Genomic DNA, 23,550 nt, shown 5'->3' on the forward strand with positions numbered 1-23,550 from the left:
ACTTCCATGGAAGATAATCCCCGAGGGTGTGATTGTTATGTACATATTACATTAGGTGTAAAATCCCCTTTGGGACGCTGGGTGTACGATGAGTTAACCATTTTACAGAATGTAACCCTACAGGTGATATGGATGCCAAGTTGGAAGAATCCAAATTTAAAGTGGCCACAGCCTGGAGCCAAGAATATTCCCCGACGAGCAAATGTCTGGGAGCCATTGTGGGAGCAGGTGCAGCCAGCACTTTTTAACATGTCCTTTCACTCTATTACATGGGTGGTACGCCCCAAGGAATGGTGGGTGGACCAAATCCATCCTAACTGTAGTATGTACATAAGAGGATTGAAACAACAATTCAATGCATGGGTGAGGGGACACACCTGGAATCGTCGTCGGAAAAGGGGATTGTGGGCAGCTGGGAACACTATGCTGGGTACATGGAATCTGGGGGACGAGTGGGTAACCAAACAATTAGTAAGCCAAAATGTGAAATTTCAACAACAAATTAATGAATTAATGGCACAGCATCTATCAGCAGTTGCCACAGGGTGGAGGACAGCAGTAGAGGTAAACCTGCAGTTAACTCATTGGGCAGGGGACCTGGTGACATGGGTAGAGGATGGCTTCAGAAGACTAACATGGGGAGAAGTGTGCGTAGGTATTCAAAATGCTCAGTTAATAATGTTAATGGATATTATGAGAGATGCTTGGTCAGAACAATGGCCTTCAGTATTAAATCGGGAGGCTAGCCCATATCTATCCACAATTGCAAAAACATACCCATCTACCTGGAAAATAACATCCCCGACCTGTGGGGAGAGTTCTTGTGTAATTGTTACTATGATACCATGGGAAGGAAATGCAAATAAGGTGGTTCCCTTGAACCCTATGGGAGTAAGCAGGGAAGGGGGAGCACGTTGGGAGCCACTAGGGAATAGGTGGGGGGGATGGAATGGGGTAAACTGGACTGTCATCACATTAAGCAGTTGTATATCCAGAGGAGGAATATGGATGTGCCCCTCTCCTATGACTATGGAGGAGCAGGATCAATGGCCTATTGCAAAGGGGGGGCATTTAGGGGTAATGTATATGGGGTACGGTGTATTCTGTTGGGAATGTATCCAATCCTGCAATATAACACTAGGAGGCAAAATCCTTCCAGTGTATGACAAAATTATGAGCTTCTATACACTGCCACCTGGACTATGGTGCACCAATGGATCAGTGGACTTAATCGTTGTAAACAATCAAACCAGCACCTACTACCCCATACCGTACCAAGTAGTTGAATTGGTTTGGACAATACCAAATTTCACTGTGGATATTCAATGGACACACAATATGGACAAAAGTACACAAAGATTACAAGAGCAACTTGCTGCAAGCGCCAACAGTTGGACACACTTACAATACACACTACAGGATGGCGCTGACAAAATTTTAACCTTATCAAAGGAGGAGAAGCAGTGTTTTTGGTGGTGGCCAGGATGTTGGACCATACTGCAGGGGTCAGGACTCTCGGTGTTGCTGTGGATTATCATAGCAGCTGTTGTATTGTTAATTATATGTGTGTTACATTGCATATGGAAACGATCAAGGGGGGCACAACCCCCTAGAGAACAGCCACTAATTATAACCTATAAGTAATGTAGTAAGCCCCCCCCAAGTGTACTAGACAACCCGGACCCAACCTTCTCGGGCCCACTATACTGGGAAGTCTGGAACACTAATTGGAATAGGTGTAGTATGCCCGTACGAGAGAAGGTGCAGGGCATGGTACTACACAAGGGGCAGTGGGACAGATGGAGCATCGACACCTTCCACCTTGATGCCTGGCCCTATCAGGAAATGTGTCGCCATATGTCCTATGCTTTTCCAGGGATACCTGGGCAGGAGGATCCCAAAAGAAAAGAAAAAAAAAGGGGTGGAGTGTTAGGATATAGATATTCAGGCCTGTCTGTAAAGGCCTGTACTTTAAGAATTTAGGGGTATTCTTATCACTTGGCTAGTTCTAGAGGTATAAAAGAAAGAATCAAAATCACTGTCTGCTGGTGTAAGGGCCTTCTCTTACTGTGACAGTTTGAGGCCCTGTTCTTAGGCTAAGGCCTTTGGCTAAGCAGCAGAGGCAGCCATAAGCCAGGAAGCGAACAGTCACATCCTCACATTCCAAACTAGTCACATTGAAAGAAGGTGCTATTGGGCTGTTAGGAATACAATCCTGTCCTGAATACAATCCTGTCCTGATAATTCCTATCACCTCCAAAGAAAGGGAAGTGCCTAGAAAATGTAAAAGGAAACTTAGTTTGATAGCATTCTGTCTGGCAAGAACTCACTTATCAATAGCTGGGATGTGAAATCCTCACTTCTGTATTGTTTTGTCATTAGAGTTCCCACTTTGCTATTGTTTGTCTGTATAATCTCTGTCTGGTTCTGTGATTGTTCCTGTCTGCTGTATAATTAATTTTGCTGGGTGTAATCTAATTAAGGTGGTGGGATATAATTGGTTAGCTAATCATGTTACAATATGTTAGGATTGGTTAGTTAAATTTCAGTAGAATGATTGGTTAAGGTATAGCTAAGAATATTACTATATAAATTAGGGGCAAACAGGAAGTAAGTTGGGATTCGAAAATAAGGAAAAGGAACTTGTATTTAAGCTTGCTGGAAGTTCACCCCAATAAACATCGAATTGTTTGCACCTTTGGACTTCGGGTATTGTTGCTCTCTGTTCATGCGAGAAGGACCAGGGAAGTGGGGGAGTGAAGGAATAAGCTCTCTAACAAGCTGTTGTAGAGAACAGGAATGAGCCAATACCCTTTCTACCCTAGTACTATTGCAGTATCTCTGGGTCTGAGTTCTGCAGCTCATATCCCAGCACAGCACTAATTTCTGCCGAGCCTGATATGGAGAAGCCTTGGCATTCAGTTAGTTCTGATTAAGTACCATTCTCTTTATATGCTCTGCCACTCTGAGGTTGACTCAATTCCTGATCAGATGCCTAGCATGAAGTGAAGGCCTTGAGATACAGACACCCGTCCTTGCAGTCCAGTATCCTGATGCCAGAACTGCTCATGAAGGACACTCTAACAGTGGTGACCTCAGACAAGCTTCTAAAGGTATAAAGCTTGCCCCGAATTCTCCACATCCAGCCCTGACTCATGTTTTCCATACAGCTCTGTGTGTTGCAGAGAAATCTAACCAGTACAGTATTTAATACAAGAAATAATGTTATATTCATAACACAAACTGTTAAAGAAGAAAATACAAACATCTGGCTGAAACAACCTCCAGAAATGAATTCCATGAGAAAGACCCTGACCCATCTCCCACTTAAGCAACAAGGGCCGCGGTGTGTGTGTATGTGTAACTTCAACAGGAAGAATCCAGCTCTCATTTGAGATTAATTCTACCACCAGTTAGTCATCCGCAGTGAAGACACCTGAGGGGATAGGAACATCAGATTGTATATATTTTCTCCCTGTTCTAAGAACTAAATAAAGGGCCCAAATGCCTCCCTGGTGTAGCTTCAATGCGGTTGTGCAGGGAATTAATTTGGTCTCCTCTCCCCTCCTGGAATTAGAGATAAACACAAACAAAAACCCCAGATCCCTGGAGAAGCTTTGATCTAGATCCAAACCTTCTTGTGCAGATCCTCTCTGCCCAAAATGCTAATGCAAAGTTGCTCCTGAGTAGCTGTAACTCATTAAGCCTGGGATGTAAAAAAAACCCACAGCAGCTAACACTTCATCCATCCTCCCAACTCCCATACAGCATTGGCATCACACACAGAATTGGGATGCTCTGTTGCCCATCATACCAAGCTCAGTCACTGATTTACCCGAGTCTGCATCCCGAGGGGTGGTGGTGGTGGTTTTTGTTTAATAGCGGATTAATTCTTCTCCTGTTACTGCAAAGAGGCTTTAGCATTGTGCTCTGCACACTGTCTAACTAGGATTCATTCAGCTCCCCCCGAAAAGAGGAGTTCCACAGTCAAAGACTTGACACTGCCTCTGCGAGTCTCGCTGTGGATATTGTTTCAGCATCCATGAGAGCAGCTGCCTTGGTGGGAGAGGGGGTGTCTGTAAACCAGGTCCAAGCCTTTGAAAGTCTTAAAGATAAGAGCCAGGATCTAACCCAGGGGTTCTCAGGAGAAAATTTTTGGTGGTCTCAGAGTGCGGCCACCAACTCTTACTGGTGGTTGCTCTGACAATTTTTCCTAAAATACTTAATTAACTTTAGGAAAAACCAATAAATATGCACATAGCCACGTCCAAATCATTGTAATTTATCTATGTAGAGGTTTGGGTTTTTTTGTAGACGCAATAATAAAAATAATGTACAGTTGTCTCGATTCTTTACTGGATCTAAACAGAACGAAACAAAAGAAGGTGCTTTGTCTTTGTTGTTGTTTCTTTTGCTTTTTTGGTTGCTTTATTTTTAGACTTGCTAGCTAGTAGGTCTGCTGCGGTGAAAACTGATATTTATATGTTTGTTAATATCACTTGTCACAGCAGACTTGTTAGCTAGCTGGGAGGCAGTGAAAAGTGATATTAACAAACACGCAAATATCGCTTTTCACAGCAGACTTACTCAGCCCCGGCAAGCTGGGGGAAAAATTAAGCCCTGGATGGAGAGGTGGGTAGGGAGGCAGTGGGGGCCAGGAGTATTGGCATGGGAGGGAGGGTGGCGAACCGGGGGCCAAAACCCAAAGCCCTGAGGTCAGAGCCCAAAACCCCATAGCCAGAGCCTGCCACCCATCGCCCCAGGGCTGAAGCCAGAAGCCCACCACCCTGGGAAGGTGGCTGCCCGCTCTTCTGGCATTTGTGGCTCCAGAGGGGGACACGGCCTAACCCCCTGCTGGCAACCCCAGGGGAAGGGCCACTGCTTTGCTCCCACCCCCCCATCACTGCCCAGTAGGCTGTGGACGCAAGAAAACCTTGCATTTGAGAAACGGTGATCTAGACTGTTTCAGGAGTAAATGTACTCTCGGTGTTCTTTGCTGCTTAAGAGGCAAGCTGCTATGTGCTGCATTAGCCAGAGTTGCCTTTTGTCTTCAGCCCTGGTCACAGTGAGATACAACAGTCTAATCTAAAGGCATGGCTCACCAGGGCTAGTTCCTTGTTCAGGAAGGGCAGAGTCTCCTGCAAACTGGATGTGAAGAAGGCACTTCTGCTCTCTGCATATCAAAAGTGGCAATGAGTCCAATCAGCTCTGGAGACTTTGCACTATTCTCATGATCAGAGGGCAAATGTCCAGGATGGAGGGTGTGATCAGTGTCTTGGCCAGCGCCTGACAATGTAAACATCCATGTGATATTTGAAACACAGAGCACATGCCATTTGTGCACATGATAACTCTCCACAGCAGTTTAGTCTGTGAATGGGACATGTAATCGGATGGTTTTATTTGCCTCTATCTGATGAAGAAACTATAAACCTTCACAAACTTCAGAACAAAAATATCCTTCCATTAAAATACTAAATAGCTAACCAATAAATATTTAGAGGACCCAGAGCAAGTTCAAGGCAGCTGGTGGGATATGCCAGCCAACTGATCTGAGTGAAGTAATGCTATGCACCATGAGAAGAGGCCCTGAGCTTGGACCTTCCATCACTATCAGCAGGGGTCGGAAGGATTGTTGAGATTTTGCAAGAAATTTTTGGAGTGAAATAGGATAGGCAAGTTTCCCAACTCATTTTTTTTATTCTCTCCAAATTAGTTTACCCACCTGTTAAGTGGACACAATACTCTCCTATGGTTGCTGCAACTAAAAAGACAACAGGTGACACACACACGGTGGTCTCCAAGACACTGCACTCTTTTCTGTGTTGAGGAGAGAAGAAGCCTGTGCTGTCTAGACACCACTCTCGGGTAATGGTGGGCAGTGCTGACTTTGTAATGGTGCCACTTTGGTGAATGCTTGTGAAGCCTTCCCTTTGCAGTACTAAAGAGTTCAGCCAAATTGTTCAAATACTGGTGCCCAGAGGTAAAGGCGGATTCAGTTCTCTCTCTCTGGGCACTGAAATTGGAAAATTTTGGTCTTCAAACAAAATTAAAAACTAGTCACAATCTAGTCCCCATCATTGTAGTGTTGAGCACCTCACAGCCTTTAATGTGCATATCCTCACAGAATGTCCTGGAGGTAGGGCAGGGTTGTTCTCACCATTTCGCAGATGGGGACCTAAGGCACCAAGAGACGAAGTGACTTGCCTACGGTCACGCAGGACGTTTGTGGCAAAACAGAGAATTAAACCCAGGCCTTCTGAGCCTCAGGCTAGCGACCCAACCACTGGACCTCCCTTGCTGCCTTGGGGTGAGGCTGGGTTTGACTGGTTTCAGCCTGGAACAAGTTCTAGGAAACCTAGGTGATGAATTCTGCAAATGGGACTCATGCTGGAAGTCGTGACCCAGCCTGTACTCTAGTAGCACCAATTGGCAAGTCGAAATATTTCCTAGAAGCCCAAGTTTTCCTTTGAATCAAAAATAGGGCAGCCAGACAGCGCTGCTGGGGCTCTGAGATGAGCCAGCCCTTCAGTGATTACATTTTGAAGAGCTCTTCAAAGCTGATGGTTTTCACTGGTCCCTTCTGGCCTTGGAGTTTTTGTGATCATCTTTCTAGTCTGACCTCCTGCATAGCACAGGCCATAGGACTAGTCTGACTTCCTGTGTAACACAAGCCCATACGACTGCCCTCAATTAATTTCTGTTGGAACTAGAGCAGACCTTTTAGAAAAACATTCTATCTAGATTTTAAAATTGTCAGTGATGGAGAATTCACCACAATCCTTGATAGATTGTTCTTCTGGTTAATGACCCCCACTGTTAAAAATTTGCACCTTATTTCCACTCTGAATTTGTCTAGCTTCAGCTTCTAGTCATTGGATTATGTTAGACCTTCCTCTGCTAGACTGAAGAGCCCTTTATCAAATTTCTGTTCCCTGTGTAAGTACTTATTGACTTATCAAGTCACCCCTTAACCTTCTCTTTGTTAAGCTACATAGACTGAGCTCCTTGAGTCTACCACTGTAAGGCAGGTTTTCTAATCCTTTATTCATTCTTGTGGCTCTTCTCTGAACCCTCTCAAATTTATCAACCTCCTTCTTGAATTGTGGACACCAGAACTGGACACAGTCTTCCAGCAGCGGTTGCACCAGTGCCAAATACAAGGTAACGTAACACCTCTACTCCCAGACAACATTCCTCTGTTTATACATCCAAGGATGGCATTAGCCCTTTTGGCCACAGTGTTGCCCTGGGAGCTCATGTTCAGCTGATTGTCCACCAAGACCCCCAAATCTTTTTAGAGTCCCTGTTTCCCAGGACAGAGTCCCCCATCCCATAAGTATGGGCTGCTTTCTTTGTTGCTAATGTGTAACTTTACCTTTGGCAGTATTAAAATGCATATTGTTTGCTTGCGCTCAGCTTACCTAGTGATCCAGATCGCTCTGTATCAGTGACCTGTCCTCATTACTCACCATTCCCCCAATCTTTGTCTCATTTACAATCTTTACCAGTAATAATTGTAAGTTTTATTCCAAGTTTTTGATAAAATGTTAAATAGCATAGGGCCAAGAACCGGTACCTGAGGGAGACCACTAGAAACACACCCATTCAATGATGATTCCCCATTTATAATTATATTTTGAGACCTGTCAGTTAGCCATTTTTAATCCATTGAATGTGTACCATGTTCATTTTGCATCGTTCTATTTTTTTTTTAAATCAAAATGTCATGCTGTACCAAGGAAACTCATAAAACTGTGTCCATATGAAAAGACCTAGAGCCCTACAATGTGCCAAGATAATTACTGGGAAAGAGATACAGCCAGTTATCTGTCATGGGTTGAAGTAATGACCCAATATCAGCCATCTGTTTTCATATAAAATACTCCCTAAACTGACACATATGGAAAGCAGTACTGATCTGCACTGGACACATTTGAACAAGCTAGTGATGGTTTTCATGTTACTTCTTAACAGCTGTGGGGAGAGATTTTTGCAGAAAGAAAAGCAAACTGCACTTTCCTCACTGTGAAACAATTCAAACAATAGCTGAGTTTCCCCGAATAGTCTGTGTTTAAAATCATGCAGAGTTCAGTTCGCTCCACCCAGCAATTCTACAATTTAGTCATAAACTCCCCCCAAAACCAACGCATTTTGGTCAGACTTTACAAAGCTTCCATGTCTAAAAATGCAAACTTTCTACAACTGAAGCTGACAGAAAAACAAACAAGGCAAAAGAGAGCATTAAATCTTACCCTTGAAGACTTTTAAAAGTCACAGCAACAGTTACTGCCCTCCATAGCACTCGAATACACTCCTCTCTTCTCATTTATATGCTGCTTTATCCCCTCCCTAGATCAACTTAAATTCCTCTGGTTATTGCACACGCAGGATATGCATCTAGGAAAGCAAAGTTGTTCTAAACTGGGAAACAAGCCACTATAGGGTTGTCTCAGACGTTAAAATCCACTGCAGACCCGATTTCCTCTGTGATGAACTGGTGACTAAATTTACTCTTAATTCCTTACTACTGACTTCACTGACTGGCCTTGGCTACTTGCCAAATTCTTCTGTCTTTTCCCCCCTCCTGTTTCCTGTAGATAGGGAAAGTGGATTTGCTCCTTTAAACAAATAAAAAATAAAAATAAAAATGCCAGTCACACCAAGCTGTGAAACGCTCGGGCAGGAAGGCAAAGCACCCTGCACAGGAGTGTCCAGCCTGGATTCCAGGGGCCACTGCTACTCATTCCATACTAGTGTGGAGGGTTTTAGAAAGGGAAACGAAAAGGCAGAGAAAAAGAAAACACTTTGAAAAGGGGGAAGCAAAAGGAGGAACTTGTGAGTGGATCCATTTCTGAGCACCAGAGAGCCCTTCTCTGTTTTTATCCCAAATTCAGTTAGCTCTCTTTAGGCACAGAGGAGCTGCCATACCAGAATTAGACCGGGGTCCTTCTCATCCAGTCTCCTGTCTCCAACAGTTGCCGGCAGCAGATGCTACAGAGGAAGGTGCAAGAAACCACACAGACTACGTCATAACCGAACTACAGGGTTTCCTCCTAGCTCCAAGGCTGCTAGTGGCTGGCTTCTGTCACAAAGCATGAGGGCTTATATTCTTTATAAAATCTTATTCCAATTCCTCCTCTGGTCTCCATGATACCCATATTGCCTTCTACATATGGAGTGCAGCTGTCAAGCTCATCTTCCTGGCCAGTCACTCCGACCACCTCCACGACCCTCTGACTGTCCCCCTGGGTCTCCCTCCTCCAGGGGATCAAGTTCAAGTTTCTTGTCTTCACTTCCAGAACCCTTCACAATGCAGCCCCTATCTGCCTGTCTCCCATCACTTCACCCTCCACCACTGATGCAAGCCTTGACCTCCGTGTATCCTTGTCTCCCACAGGCACCTTCGTGCTTTCTGCCATGCTGCCCCTTAAACATGAAAGGCATTCGCTGAATGCATCTGGGAAGCCACTGCCCTCTCCTCAAGTCCAATTCTACCGAATGCCTGCTAGAAACGAGCCAGCTCAGAATGGCCAGGTATGGGGAGCATTGTGGAGAAGCTCATTTATTTAAAATTAAAAGCCTATATATGTTGTTACTTCTCCTCCTCCCGCATCCCATTTGTCTGTCTGTCCCCTTACACTGGGCTTGCTTTGGGGAAGGAGCTATGATGACTTCTCTGTGTGTGGACAGGATCTCACTCGCTGTGGGTGGGGCTGGACTACTAATCAAGAAGGAAATGCATCCGTGAATTAACTGATTAGTAATAGCAATACGAAAGCAAAGGATTCTTCGGCCAAGTCCACAAGAGTGGTCAGGGGTTGCTCCTGGAAGAGACTAGCAATGAAATTGGTGTTTATTAGGTCCAAATCTTCCAGTCAAAGGAAGAGCCACAGAAGACCCTGCGTGCAGCAGAACTGGGGCCATTCCACCGGCGACAGGGTGCAGAAAGGACATGCAGAGTACCTCTCCACCCCGGCAAGCAGCCTCTAAAGCACATGGCCTATCACTGCTGATCCCAAGGTTAGTCTCCTAGGATACATCTATTTTCAGAAGGGCCATGAGGGGCGGGGCAGGAGGGGCAGCTTCCATTCAATCTTTTCCCCACATACTACAATGCAGAGAATTAATATGAACAGTCAATCTAGGAAACCGCAGGCAGGACGGCTCTCCTTGGGAGTCAGATCATTCTCACACAGGATTTCCTGCTGACAACTGTTTTGTTTTTGCCAGGAATTCTCTCCCCTTCCCAGTACAGGGCATTTCTCCTGCTTCTGCCGGCTCAGCTGCAACATTCGCTCTCTCAAGGGTCTCATTCTCCTTAAATTCATAAGGGCTACTTCAGCCATTCCCAAGTCCACCGGATTTTGGTTCCTCTCCATATTTAATGGACCTCCTGCTCTCCCTTTGCCTTACAGGTTCCCTCGCTCCTTGGGCACAGATTTTTTTTTTTAATGTTCCCATATTAGCTGATGACGTTTCACTGTATGAGTCTCCCACTCTTTCTTTGCTGCTGCTTTACACCCCCTTGTCAGGTTTGTTACTTCCGTCCCTGTTGCAAGTCTGTCCCCAAACTGCTCTCACCTTTGTGGCTTGGACCATGCTTCTTCTAAAATCATAGAATATCAGGGTTGGAAGGGACCTCAGGAGGTCATCTAGTCCAACCCCCTGCTCAAAGCAGGACCAATCCCCAAATAAATCATCCCAGCCAGGGCTTTGTCAAGCCGGGCCTTAAAAACCTCTAAGGATGGAGATTCCACCATCTCCCTAGGGAACCCATTCCAGTGCTTCACCACCCTCCTAGTGAAAAAGTTTTTCCTAATATCCAACCTAGACCTCTCCCACTGCAACTTGAGACCATTGCTCCTCATTCTGTCATCTGCTACCACTTGGAACAGTCTAGATCCATCCTCTTTGGAACCCCCTTTCAGGTAGTTGAAAGCAGCTATCAAATCCCCCCTCATTCTCCTCTTCTGCAGACTAAACAATCCCAGTTCCCTCAGCCTCTCCTCATAAGTCAGGTGCCCCAGCCCCCTGATCATTTTTCTTGCCCTCCGCTGGACGCTTTCCATTTTTTTCACATCCTTCTTGTAGTGTGGGGCCCAAAACTGGACACAGTACTCCAGATGAGGCCTCACCGATGCCGAATAGAGGGGAATGATCTTGTCCCTCGATTTGCTGGCAATGCTCCGACTTATACAGCCCAAAATGCTGTTAGCCTTCTTTGCAACAAGGGCACACTGTTGACTCATATCCAGCTTCTCGTCCACTATAACCCCTAGTCCTTTTCTGCAGAACTGCCGCTTAGCCACTTGGTCCCTAGTCCTCGTAGATCACATGGGCTGGCTTGCTCCCCAGCTTTTCAGTCACACTGGAATCCACGTTACCTGCTTTGGATTCCATTTTTTAATCTTTATTTCTTCAATTACCCTTTCACCATGGACTTCACTGGGGCTGCTCACGGGAGTGAAGCGAAGCACGTACATTAAGCGTCTGGAGGACTGGGGATGGCACAGCATTATCAATTCAGTTACAGCATGGCCACTTGCACCAGGATTTTCCATCAAGTCTAGGGAGACAAGGAACCGCTCCTCAATGGTCAATAACATTAATTTGCTCTTTTGTGGGTGTCTGACTGCACCAGGTGCTGGACTGACAACTCTGAAGACTGATGCTGTCTAGCCCCAGAAGTACAAGACAGACAGCAGTAGGTTCCCCCCCACTGCCCTGCCCTGCCCACGGGCCTTACTCCTGATCTGGAAGGGAGTTCAGTCTCTAGCCTCTCTAAGAACGTGTTCGCCAGGCCAAGGTAGCCACCTCCAGGCCTGTCTCCTCCCTTGTATCCTGTCCTGTCCTGATTGTCAGCCACAGCCAGAAAGCTTACCTTCCAGTCTAAGGTGGGGCTGATTTAAGTGCAGAACGTTTCTGTCCTGCCTTGTGAATGCCATCTCACCCACACTTCATTTCTCATTGGTCTCCAAACAGCCATCGGATGGTAGCATGGGAATGATTTCCAGTCAAACTCAACCTGTGCTAGATTTGAACAAGAAAACACCAGGTGGGAGACTCAACATCCCATTGCCAGTCCCTTCGGCCAACCAGTCAGCCGTCCCTCGACAGCTGACTCAAATCTAGCTTCCTTCTCAGTTCTTGGCAACCAACATTTAGTCTCTGCATAGTTCAAAAGGTTCTTTGATGATCTTCGCTTTGCTGTACATGTCTTGTCCATGCAGTCTCTCCTGAGCACCCGGTCACGTGGCTTATTCATCCGTGTCCGTTTCAGAATAGCGTTTACCTTCCAGCCAGCTGAATAAGCTAGAGCATGTGCAGCAAAGCCAGGCTGCCCCCCTCGCCCCTGCAAGCGCCTCACAAAGCAATGGCTGCAGGGCTCATTTCCCCCACTGACAAGCAGCCTCATCTCTAGCTGCCAGTTCACCAGCTCCTGGGGCAGCCGGAGTAGGCAATATTCTTGAGGTTAATTGAAGGAAGTCAAGGACAGTGAAAAGTTTTTACAGGTTGTGACAGGGTGGCCTGCCCCTTTAAGAGCCATGGGCCTGAGGCTCACCAGCCCTGTTCAGTCAGCCCCTGTGCCCCACTCAGTTTGGAAGGAACCTCAGAGAGCACGGGGGGCTCCGGCGGAAGGTCCTGCAGGAAGAACTGCAGGGAAGTAGCCTGGGAGTCAGTGCTCTGTCCCTGCAGAGAAAGATTTAAAGGGAGCCCAGAAAGCGGGCAGAAGAGGAGCCCAAGCAGAGTGAAAAAGCTGTTTGTGCCAACTTTTGTTACCCCAGAAGGAGAGTAAACTCTGAGAGCTACCCAGCTGGAGAGGCTGAGCCACATGAACCCCTGCTGGGAGAGAGAGAAAACCCTGGTGAGAGGAAACTGAGGCAGGACGGTGTAAGATAAAGGGGCGTGTCCCACTGCACCGTCCAACATCCTCCCAGGATACCACAGCTGTGTAAGCCACACTATGGGCACACACTACCAGATCAGTGCAAGCTACTTTGCCATTTATACCTGTTCCATTACACCTCTCTCACACCCAGTGCCAAGCCCTAGCATAAATCCTAACTCCATTAACTTCAGCAGGGTTCTTCTGGATTTACAGCAATGGAACTAAGCAGAATCATAGAATATCAGGGTTGGAAGGGACCTCAGGAGGTCATCTAGTCCAACCCCCTGCTCAAAGCAGGACCGATCCCCAATTAAATCATCCCAGCCAGGGCTTTGTCAAGCCTGACCTTAAAAACTTCTAAGGAAGGAGATTCCACCACCTCCCTAGGTAACGCATTCCAGTGTTTCACCACCCTCATAGTGAAAAAGTTTTTCCTAATATCCAACCTAAATCTCCCCCACTGCAACTTGAGACCATTACTCCTTGTCCTGTCCTCTTCTACCACTGAGAATAGTCTAGAACCATCCTCTTTGGAACCACCTCTCAGGTAGTTGAAAGCAGCTATCAAATCCCCCCTCATTCTTCTCTTCTGCAGACTAAACATCCCCAGTTCCCTCAGCCTCTCCTCATAAGTCATGTGTTCCAGACCCCTAATCATTTTTGTTGCCCTTCGCTGGACTCTCTCCAATTTATCCACATCCTTCCTGTAGCATGGGGCCCAAAACTGGACACAGTACTCCAGATGAGGCCTCACCAATGTCGAATAGAGGGGAACGATCACGTCCCTCGATCTGCTCGCTATGCCCCTACTTATACATCCCAAAATGCCATTGGCCTTCTTGGCAACAAGGGCACACTGTTGACTCATATCCAGCTTCTCGTCCACTGTAACCCCTAGGTCCTTTTCCGCAGAACTGCTGCCTAGCCATTCGGTCCCTAGTCTGTAGTGGTGCATTGGGTTCTTCCGTCCTAAGTGCAGGACTCTGCACTTATCCTTGTTGAACCTCATCAGATTTCTTTTGGTCCAATCCTCCAATTTGTCTAGGTCCCTCTGTATCCTATCCCTACCTGCCACTGTATCTACCACTCCTCCTAGTTTAGTATCATCCGCAAACTTGCTGAGGGTGCAATCCACACCATCCTCCAGATCATTTATGAAGATATTGAACAAAACTGGCCCCAGGACCGACCTTTGGGGCACTCCACTTGATACCGGCTGCCAACTAGACATGGAACCATTGATCACTACCCGTTGAGCCCGACAATCTAGCCAACTTTCTATCCACCTTATAGTGCATTCATCCAGCCCATACTTCTTTAACTTGCTGGCAAGAATACTGTGGGAGACCGTGTCAAAAGCTTTGCTAAAGTCAAGGAACAACATGTCCACTGCTTTCCCTTCATCCACAGAACCAGTAATCTCATCATAGAAGGTGATTAGATTAGTCAGGCATGACCTTCCCTTGGTGAATTCATGCTGACTGTTCCTGATCAATTTCCTCTCGTGTAAGTGCTTCAGGATTGATTCCTTGAGGACCTGCTCCATGATTTTTCCAGTGACTGAGGTGAGGCTGACTGGCCTGTAGTTCCCAGGATCCTCCTTCTTCCCTTTTTTAAAGATGGGCACTACATTAGCCTTTTTCCAGTCGTCCGGGACTTCCCCCGATCGCCATGAGTTTTCAAAGATAATGGCCAATGGCTCTGCAATCACAGCCGCCAACTCCTTTAGCACTCTCGGATGCAACGCATCCGGCCCCATGGACTTGGTCCCAGTCTGTAACTCATACCCCTCCTGCACCCCCCCCGCCCCCCGAACTTGGCTATTTCAATCCATAATAAATTGTGCAACATCATCTCATTGGCATGAGTATGTGTAATATACACTGTAGTCTTGGGCAAGAGAGGAACATTAGTGATGGGAATTGAAGATCTAGAGTTGGGCTGTGCACCCCCAGCTCAGCAGTTTGGGGGCCTGGCATCCTTCCAGAGCCTGGATCTAGGCCCATGGCTTGTAACACTAGCTGTATTTATTGCAATGAGTGCAGCAGTGTCTGCATCCTCGTCACATCACAGAGCAGTGCTCACCATCTCTTCGTTGGCAGAAGCTGCTCAGCTGAACAGCAGAGCCCCGGCCCCATCTCAGTGCTCAGACCGTCCCCACCCCACCTCTCTTCGCCACCTCCTCCTGCCACTCTTCTTTGTGCTTCTTCCATGCCACCCCTCTGTACTGGGCACAGCCTTCCTGAACCTAACTACCCAGGGACTCCCTTTGGTAAGCTCCCTGCCTTCCACGGAGCCCTTCGCTCAGCGAGACTTCACCCTGTAACCACCATTAATCATCCAATGGCATTACCAGGAAATCCACAACACAATCATGCTTCCAACAGGAAAGTGGTGACCTCCTTCCATTTCCCTTTGTCCTATCTGCCTAGGTAGCTACATGGCCCTGTCGCCATCATAACAGATACCTCCCCAGGCTTTAAAATAGAAACATCTCTCTCTCTTTTGCCAGCCCGTAGAAAAGAGAGTAGGGTCAGTTTCTGGCCCTTCCCTTTGCTGATAGTCGTGTCTCTGCGGGAGTGGGTGTTCAAAACGCGCTGTTGCGGAGCAGAGTTTTGCATTTTGTTCTGAGCCCAAGGAGGCCCCGGGTCATTCTGCCGCAGCGAGTGAGCTGAGGGCCAGTTCCCAGGGAAGTTCTGTCTCCCACACTCACCAGCACCCTCACTGCTATGATGGGGAGACCTGATCAAAAGGGGAGGTGCTCTCTCAGGTAGACAGGGCCTGTACTGGGGTGCTGGGTGCCCTCGCTGGTCCCTGAAGCCAGTGGAAGTTGAGAGAGGTCAAGATCAAGGCTGTGTGTGTTTATTTGACTGTGAACTGCGGCTCATACCTGGGCTGCTAGAGAAACCCACAGGGAATAATCACCACCTGCAGCAGCAGCAAACCCCCAAATGTGTCTGCATTTAGTGCACATTTCCCCCATCATCCTCCGTGAGCCTCTGGGGGATACTCAGGAGGGCTTGTGGAAGGCTAATCATGCCAGTGTGAATAGAAAATCACTAGCTGAGGATAGGAAAACAGCCAGGCTTGTCAGAGCGCAGAGAGATTAAAGCACTCTTAAAGTGTGTGTTACACAACATTTCCTGTTGATATTTGCAAGACAATGGCTGTATCTAACACACATGCTGTATGCAGGGATCCTTTAAGCCTTTGGTCACAGGCACCCTCCTCAGGTGGACTTATCAAAGACAGGCAAAGGTCTTTGAGAAATGAGGTTTCAGAGTGACAGCCGTGTCAGTCTGTATTCGCAAAAGGAAAGGAGTACTTGTGGCACCTTAGAGACTAACCAATTTATTTGAGCATGAGCTTTCGTGAGCTACAGCTCCCTTCATCGGATGCATACTGTGGAAGCTACAAGTATGTAGTTGTAAGGAGAGTGGTCACTTTGGATAGGCTATTACCAGCAGGAGAGTGAGTTTGTGTGTGTGGTTTTTGGAGGGGGGTGAGGGGGTGAGAGAACCTGGATTTGTGCAGGAAATGGCCCAACTTGATGACCACTTTAGATAAGCTATTACCAGCAGGAGAGTGGGATGGGAGGAGGTATTGTTTCATGGTCTCTGTGTGTATATAATGTCTTCTGCAGCTTCCACAGTATGCATCCGATGAAGTGAGCTGTAGCTCACGAAAGCTCATGCTCAAATAAATTGGTTAGTCTCTAAGGTGCCACAAGTACTCCTTTCCTTTTGAGAAATCAGAAGCTCCCTCACTGTGGCCTAGCCCTGGCACACATCTAAGGGAAACTCAGCCCAACTAGAGAGCCAGTACAAGACCTAGGCTGTCTGTACAACCCACCTTGGGCTGGCCCTGTGTCCAGGGAGAATGGTACCTTTGTGACACTGAAGTATCTGGGAGTTTTGGGTGGCAGAGACTCAATGCATGACTAAAGCAGTAAGGATGCAGTTCTTCCTGCGATCTGTGCACTGTGAAAACCCTGCTGCAACCCTACACAGAGGGCTACACTAAGGCACCATGGAGAGTTCTCTGCAGGCCCTCAAGATGTGGAGATGGAATCAGCACCAGACCACAATAGACCATGTGATGGGGTGTGCTCTCCACACTGGCCATGCAAGAACTGAATTAGGCCAGGGGGCCCCAATCAGCTAATTAGGCTGCAAACAGGGGAGCTGTAGGCAGCTAATCAGATAGATGCTCACCTGCGAGAGACAGGAGGGGTTTCTACAAAAGCCAGGAGGCTGGCAACGGAGGAGGCAGCTGGGAAAGGCTGCAGTCACTCCCTGGGAAGAGGGAGGAGTGTTTGGAGGCTGCAGAGATGACTTCCCTAAAGTTAGTCCCTGGGCAGAGGGAGGGAAGAGACTGGCAAGCCCAGAGGAGTGGGGAAGGCCAGGAGGTACAGAAGCAGCTCAGGAAAAGGCAGCAAGGTGCAGGGAACGGATCTTGGCTGCTGTGTTGAGGATCCCTGAGCCAGGACCCGGAGTAGAAGGTGGGCCCAGGTTCCCCTGTGGGAGCGGCACAGTGAGGCAGAAGACTGCCCGATACTGCTGGAGAACGGGAACCTTGATACGCTCCCCCAGAAAGGGAAATCACAGTAGTGACCTGCCCGGAGGGCTGAGTCCCGAAGAGGACGCTGCAGCTCCTGAGAGCGAGAGAGGGGCTGCAGGGGGGAAACTGACGGGGTCTAACTGCTGGAAGGGGCTCCGGCCTGACCAAGCGAATCCCCAGGAGGAGGCGCCATCCAGCAGTGAGTAGAGCAAACCTGTCAGAGAGCAATACCAGGAGATCAGTGGATCAGCCCTCAGAGCTCCAGAGTTGCCCCAATGAGGGTCATGGAGGGGCAGGGCTCACTGGCCTAGACAAGCGCTTGGAAGAAGAGTTTCTTACGGGCTGCACTGCAGCACTGTGTTCCATTTCCACCTCCTCCGCCCCTGCAGTTTCCTGCACAAAGCCTCTGTGAACGTGGACATGATCCATGGGATTTCAGAAAAAGAGCGGCTTCTATTGCTTTTCTGATGGCACTGTCAGCCAGAGTGGAGATGTCTGGAGAGGGAGGACATGGTCTCTCAGTTCCTATCATTCAGTACATTGACCCTCAAGTAGTGTCTATCAGAAGAACCCCAGCACAGAACCCAGAGGGGATTCCTTTTACAGATCACATTAGTCTCAGAAATGCTTTAGTCACAATTCCATGTTAAACACATTAAGTGCGAGTGCACCTGTATCATCTCTTCCCCTGGGCCACAGACAGGCACCTTCTGCAGGGACAGAGTGCAGCAATTCATTGTCTTGTATATGAATCATCCCTTGGAGGTCAATTTTATAGCCTCTGTAGGCTGCAGTTACTGGAGGGTGATAAAATGGCAACACCCCAGAGAGGTCAAGTCTGCAGCTTATATAGTTATATTCAGTTCCCAGAGGGTGACAGGATCTCACACACTTAAGCAGGTGTGACATTCTATCCACAGGTCCACCCCTGCACTCACGCGGGGAGATACAAGCAGATTGACTTATTATTCTAGGGTTAAAGACTCTGGTTGGGTAACTTCCTGACCTATAAAATCTCCAGTTCTGCAAGCTCAAAGAGGAGGGATAGAACCCCTGCTTCAGGGCAGAGGATCATTGCCAGAAGGGTCAGTGAGAAATGCCCACCAGGCTGGCACAACTGGCCAGGTGCATTATGGGAGAGTTAACATGACTTTGCTCTGAAACATCAGGTACTGGCTGATCCAGAGTCAGGACACTTGAGCTAATACCCAAGAGTTTGAAACGGCATGGAAAAGACTATGCATCAAATTCACACTGGTATAAGTATGCACTAGTCCATTATCTTCCATGGAGCTTCCCTTGGTGACCCTTCACTACGTGTATAGCAACAGGTTTCATTTTAATTGCATCGAATAACCTGTCCAGTAATGCACAATTCCACAGTATGCATCCGATGAAGTGAGCTGTAGCTCACGAAAGCTCATGCTCAAATAAATTGGTTAGTCTCTAAGGTGCCACAAGTACTTCTTTTCTTTCTGTCCAGTAAATATCAGCTACAAGTAACTGTAGCTCAGCCAGTGCAGTGTACAGGCAGGTTCAGGGCCTGAGACAGTTCTCAAAGTAGCATGCCACCTTTGCATTCATGCAGCTAGAGTTTGTTTGCTGTTAGACCATGCTCTGTCCTCTAGACCCAAGGTGTTTAAGGGAAAAGCCACCTCTTCCTAGCTCCCAAAGCCAGGGTCAAAGGGACCTATTATTCTCATCTCCATGCACAGGTACAGGGCAGTATTTACATACTGAACTCTCATTAGCATTAACGGGAGTTTTGCACATAAATCCATGTGCATCAAGATGGAAAAATAGAAAAATCTGCCCTCAGCACAGGGCCTTCTGGATGGGATGGGAAATTTAAGCAGGACATGTTCTTCTCATGGAAATGCAGCAATGACAATTAGGAAAACAGAGCCCGGAGGGAAAAAACACAGCAACGATTTCACAGGCTAATTCAATGACCGATCAAGAGACCCTTGTAGAGCATCACGTACGGCCTAGCAGAGACGCCTCTGGAATCCCCACGGCTTTGAATTTCATGCTCACCACAGCCATGCTGATGCAATCATCCCAGAGAGACATGAACATGTAAACAGGCCGCACTAGTACATCGCTGTATTAATCAGTCTGAAAGGACACTGCAGGGCTGGGTCAATGCACACCTTTATTGTGGTGTAAAGGCTCCAGAGTAATGTTTGAAGCTGGTTTTAGAAATATATCTTCAGCTCAAAATTGCTTGGAAAGTCTAGAATAGCTTGTGGGGGGTTCAGTGGATGGAAGGGGAGTGAAACCAAGTGGTTAACGTTGGTAGGGTCCCACATGAAGTCATCTAATCCATTCCCCGGCTGCTGCTGCTTGTTGCAGGAGTGTAACATCTCTAGAACATTTCCAGCAAGTGATCATCAATCAGCAGCTGAAAGATTTAGTGACTGACTTCACTGCCTCCCTGGAAGCTGGCTTAATTCCCCAGCTCATTTTACCACTGCAACAAGTTTTCCTACAGTTTTGATGGTTTTTGTCTAAGTTCAGTTCATATTTCTAGTCTTGTCTTTGCTAAAGAACAATTATGAGGGGAGAGGGTGGGGAAGAACCCTCTACAAATATTTGAAGGGTAAGTACAGCACCAAGGAAGAAAGGAAATTACTTTGGGTGATGTGAGGGCATGTAATCAGGAACAACTGGATAAAACTGTGAAAAGGAAAATTTGGGATGAATATCAGGAAAAACACTTTGGATAAAGGCCCTGTAACCTGAGTGTTCTGGCCCATCTCGTGGCACCAAGACCGCTCAGAGAGAGAGAGAGATGTATGAGTCTGCTCTACAGCCTTAGCTCACAGGCACGTGGCTTTTAGCTCATGCGGTAGAGGCTCACGCATTTAGCTCCAGAGGTCCCAGGTTCAATCCCGCCTGCCAACGACCAGGGTCTGTCGGTGTTACATTTGCATCAACAGGGTCTTAGAGTATGGAGCACTGACAGCAACAAGGACAAGGGGGCTCTGAGGTGTGTGGGGCAGTGGGATGCTGTTGTAATATGATGATGGAGGAGGAGAAAGGAGGAAGGGAATACAGAGGGAACTACCCTTCTTAGCATAGGTTGTTTCAATCTCCAAATTCTGTGATGGGGGCAGCCAGCACTGTGTGAAAGGGAATCACCTCCCTGGTCCCCTTTACACACCCCAGCCTGTGCTGGAATCTACTGCAGAGCATCACAGGGAATACTCACTTTTCCCTCCAGTAACCCTACTCCCGCCCTTTCGTGAACTAGTAAAGCGGAGGCCGCAGTTTTGATAATAAGAAAACAAATTAACTCCTGCTCGTCCCCAGCCTTCGAAAAACAAGGAGCGGGGGGAAGAAGTGGCGGCAAAGTTCTTGAAGACAATGATAACAACTTTAATAAGAAGCAGTAGCTGTTACCAAGAGGAAGTGAAGGGAAAGCTGAAAGGTTCCTTGCTAAGTCCAGGTGGCTCTGGGCTGTTGTTAATTGCAATTCCAAAAGGCAGAATAAACTCAGGATGGCACAACGGATGGAGCCAGGAGGGCACAATGTGAGGAAATATAACACGGTAAATGACCTAGAGAGGCAAATGGAGCAGCCGATGGGCCGTTGAAGTGAGTGTGATGGTAGCTCAGAAGGGATCTCACGCGAGTGCACTACATACATCCTGCTTTGTCTCTTCTTGGACTTCCCAGCTGCAGCGTTGAACCAGCTATTGTAGGATATTACTTTGCCGCCCATCACCCTCACATCAGAGTACCTTCCACAGACAATCAGGAAGCCCCTTGTGGACTTCTCTGCATCTTGGCCTTTTTTAGGGTAAAATGTCTCACTTGGGGTCTCATTCTGGGTTTTTTTGGGTAGATTGAATTGTTTCAGGTTTTTGGGGTCGCTGGGGATGTTAATGCTGAGTGTCTCATAATGCTTGCAGCTACGGACTATGCAGTAATGGATAGCCTGTAATCTCGCCGCGCTCTCCAGCCTGTATTATCTTCATATATCTAGTGGGCCTGATGATGACTGCACACTGGTTTTACACCAGTGTCACTCCCCTGACTCCCACCTATGCACGTGTCTGATCCTGCTCTCATTGGAGTCAAGGGCCAAATGTCACTAATGTCGAAAAGGGACCCTGGCGGTTCCAGTCATCACCACTGACCGGGCCATTAAAAGTCCCAGTCGGAGGCACAACAGGGCTAAGTCAGGCTCCCGGCCTGCCCTGGCTCCACGCGGCTCCTGGAAGTGGCCGGCATGTCCCTGTGGCCCCCGCAGCTCCCACTGGCCGCAGTTCCTGGCCAATAAGAGCTGTGGAGCCGGCGCTCAGGACGGGGGCAGCACGCGGAGCCTCCCTGGCCACCACTGCACCTAGGGGCCTGGCCCCACCCCCCTGCTCCTCTCTGCCCCCTAGCCAGACCCCAGGGCACCTCCGGCTCAGGGCAGTCTCTGCTTCCCACCACCTGTGGGGCCCCACCTGTCTCCCCGGCGCTGAGCTGTCTGGGACGGGGGCAGAAGCCTGGCCAGTCTCAGCCAGTTGGGGGGGGGCAGTGTGAGGGCTTGGCTGGGCCCCTCCAGTAAAGTGGGTCCCAAGGGAGCCTGCCTGGACGATTGTGCCATTTCTGAGGGGCCGGAGCAATTCCCAGCTCTGGGACCAGCCCTGGCTGCTCTCCCAGCTCAGCCCAGCAGACACAGTCGCCTCCCAGCAGGGCCAGTGAGTGCGGCCGGGAGGCAGGGAGTCGGTCTCTGGGAGACCTGGGGGGCGGGTGCTGGGCTGGGAGCGGGCGGGGAAGATGTGTGTGTTGGGGCACTAGGGAGTGGGGGTTCTGTGGAGGATGCTGGGCAGTTGTGGTGGGGCTGTGGGCAGGGGGGCACTGGGCAGGGGTGGTGTTGTGCAGGGCGCTGTGCATTTGCAGGGGGTCTGGGGGGGGCTCTGGCCATAGGGTGTTGGGGGGATGTTGGGCAGGGGGGCTGTGTGGCGTGGCATGGGCCAGCCCCCGATGGGAAGGGGCGCGCTGGCCGCACAGGGCTGGTCGGGCCACTGTGCACCTGACAACTGCCGGTTTGTAAACAGTGCCCTCGCACTGAACTGGGTGGAACAGGGCCACCCCTGCGATACCATGCCCCTGACCGGCCCCTCGCTCTGGGGACTGACCTCCCCGCGCCAGGCTCCATTGCCTCCAGGGGGGCCCACAAATATGTTTGGCGCCAGGCCCACAGAAGGTTAATCCGGCCCTGCTTTTACACAGACATCCTACCATGACTCAAAGACTCCAGCTGACGGAGAATCCATCACATCGCTAGTGACGTGGTTTCAGCAGTTTAATCTCTGTTAAAATAGAGATGAAGCCACTAGTGCTGAGGATGGCAAGAGACCTCTCAGATTTCAGCACACAGAGAAATCAAAAGTTAATCTCCGCAGGGAAAAAATAAATGGAGAGAGGCTTAGTGGGAGCCTTTCCATTGACTTCAGTAGGCTTTGAATCAGGTCTCCCTTGAATGGCCTGAATTCATTAAGTTGGTCTGAACACCACTGGAACAGTAGGGTTCCATTACCTGCAGGAAACGTCTCGCCAATAAATGTCAGAGACAGCCGCTAGAACGCCGGTCATCATCTCACATGTACAGACGCAAAAGAAACCAGCATTCTGAGGAGGAAATTACCTGAATAGAAAGCTTTGAAATCAGGGCTTCTCACGCAAGGATTTACATTTTTCATCTATATCATATAAAATAATTGACTTACCTGGCTGTTCTCTGTGTCTCCTTTTCTATCTGGAGTTGTTTGCCAAGAAAAGCACTATGTGATTATGCTCCACATGAAAAACTACTGCTTCTTTTAAAAATTCCTAGATAAACGTACAGGTCAGAATGCCAAACTTCTCTCTAACTCGTCAACAGCGGCCTACAGCCCAAGAGGGAGGAGTGCTCTTTCCAGGAGCTGCAGGTGAGACTGTGCTGAGACGTGCTGTATCGGACACTTAGGATCAGAAGTTACAGTGAGTCCCCGTGGCACTTGGCATAGTTAATAAAGGCTACAAGAGACAACGCAAACAGCATGGCTCCTGGGTCTGTGGGTGGAACATGGCACCGTGTAGCACTGAGTAAATAAAAAGCA

The 23,550-nt window shown here is 48.3% G+C and overlaps 1 protein-coding gene across 3 annotated transcripts in view; it reads right to left on the reverse strand.

Moving 5' to 3' along the window:
* Window positions 1-23,328, reverse strand: part of LOC102947737 (phospholipid-transporting ATPase ID) — a 136,088-nt gene extending 112,760 nt beyond the window's left edge. The window contains exon 1 of one of the 3 annotated variants that reach the window (XM_043547060.1): window positions 23,179-23,328. The gene's annotated coding sequence lies outside the window, so the exon portion shown is untranslated. Of the gene's footprint in view, window positions 1-8,255; window positions 8,850-8,931; window positions 9,042-23,178 lie in introns of those variants that run through there. The other 2 variants (XM_037902619.2, XM_037902618.2) reach the window with 2 other exon arrangements.
* Window positions 23,329-23,550: the final 222 nt, after the last annotated feature.

This window comes from Chelonia mydas, chromosome 5 (assembly GCF_015237465.2).
Source record: "Chelonia mydas isolate rCheMyd1 chromosome 5, rCheMyd1.pri.v2, whole genome shotgun sequence".
NCBI lineage: Eukaryota > Metazoa > Chordata > Testudines > Cheloniidae > Chelonia > Chelonia mydas.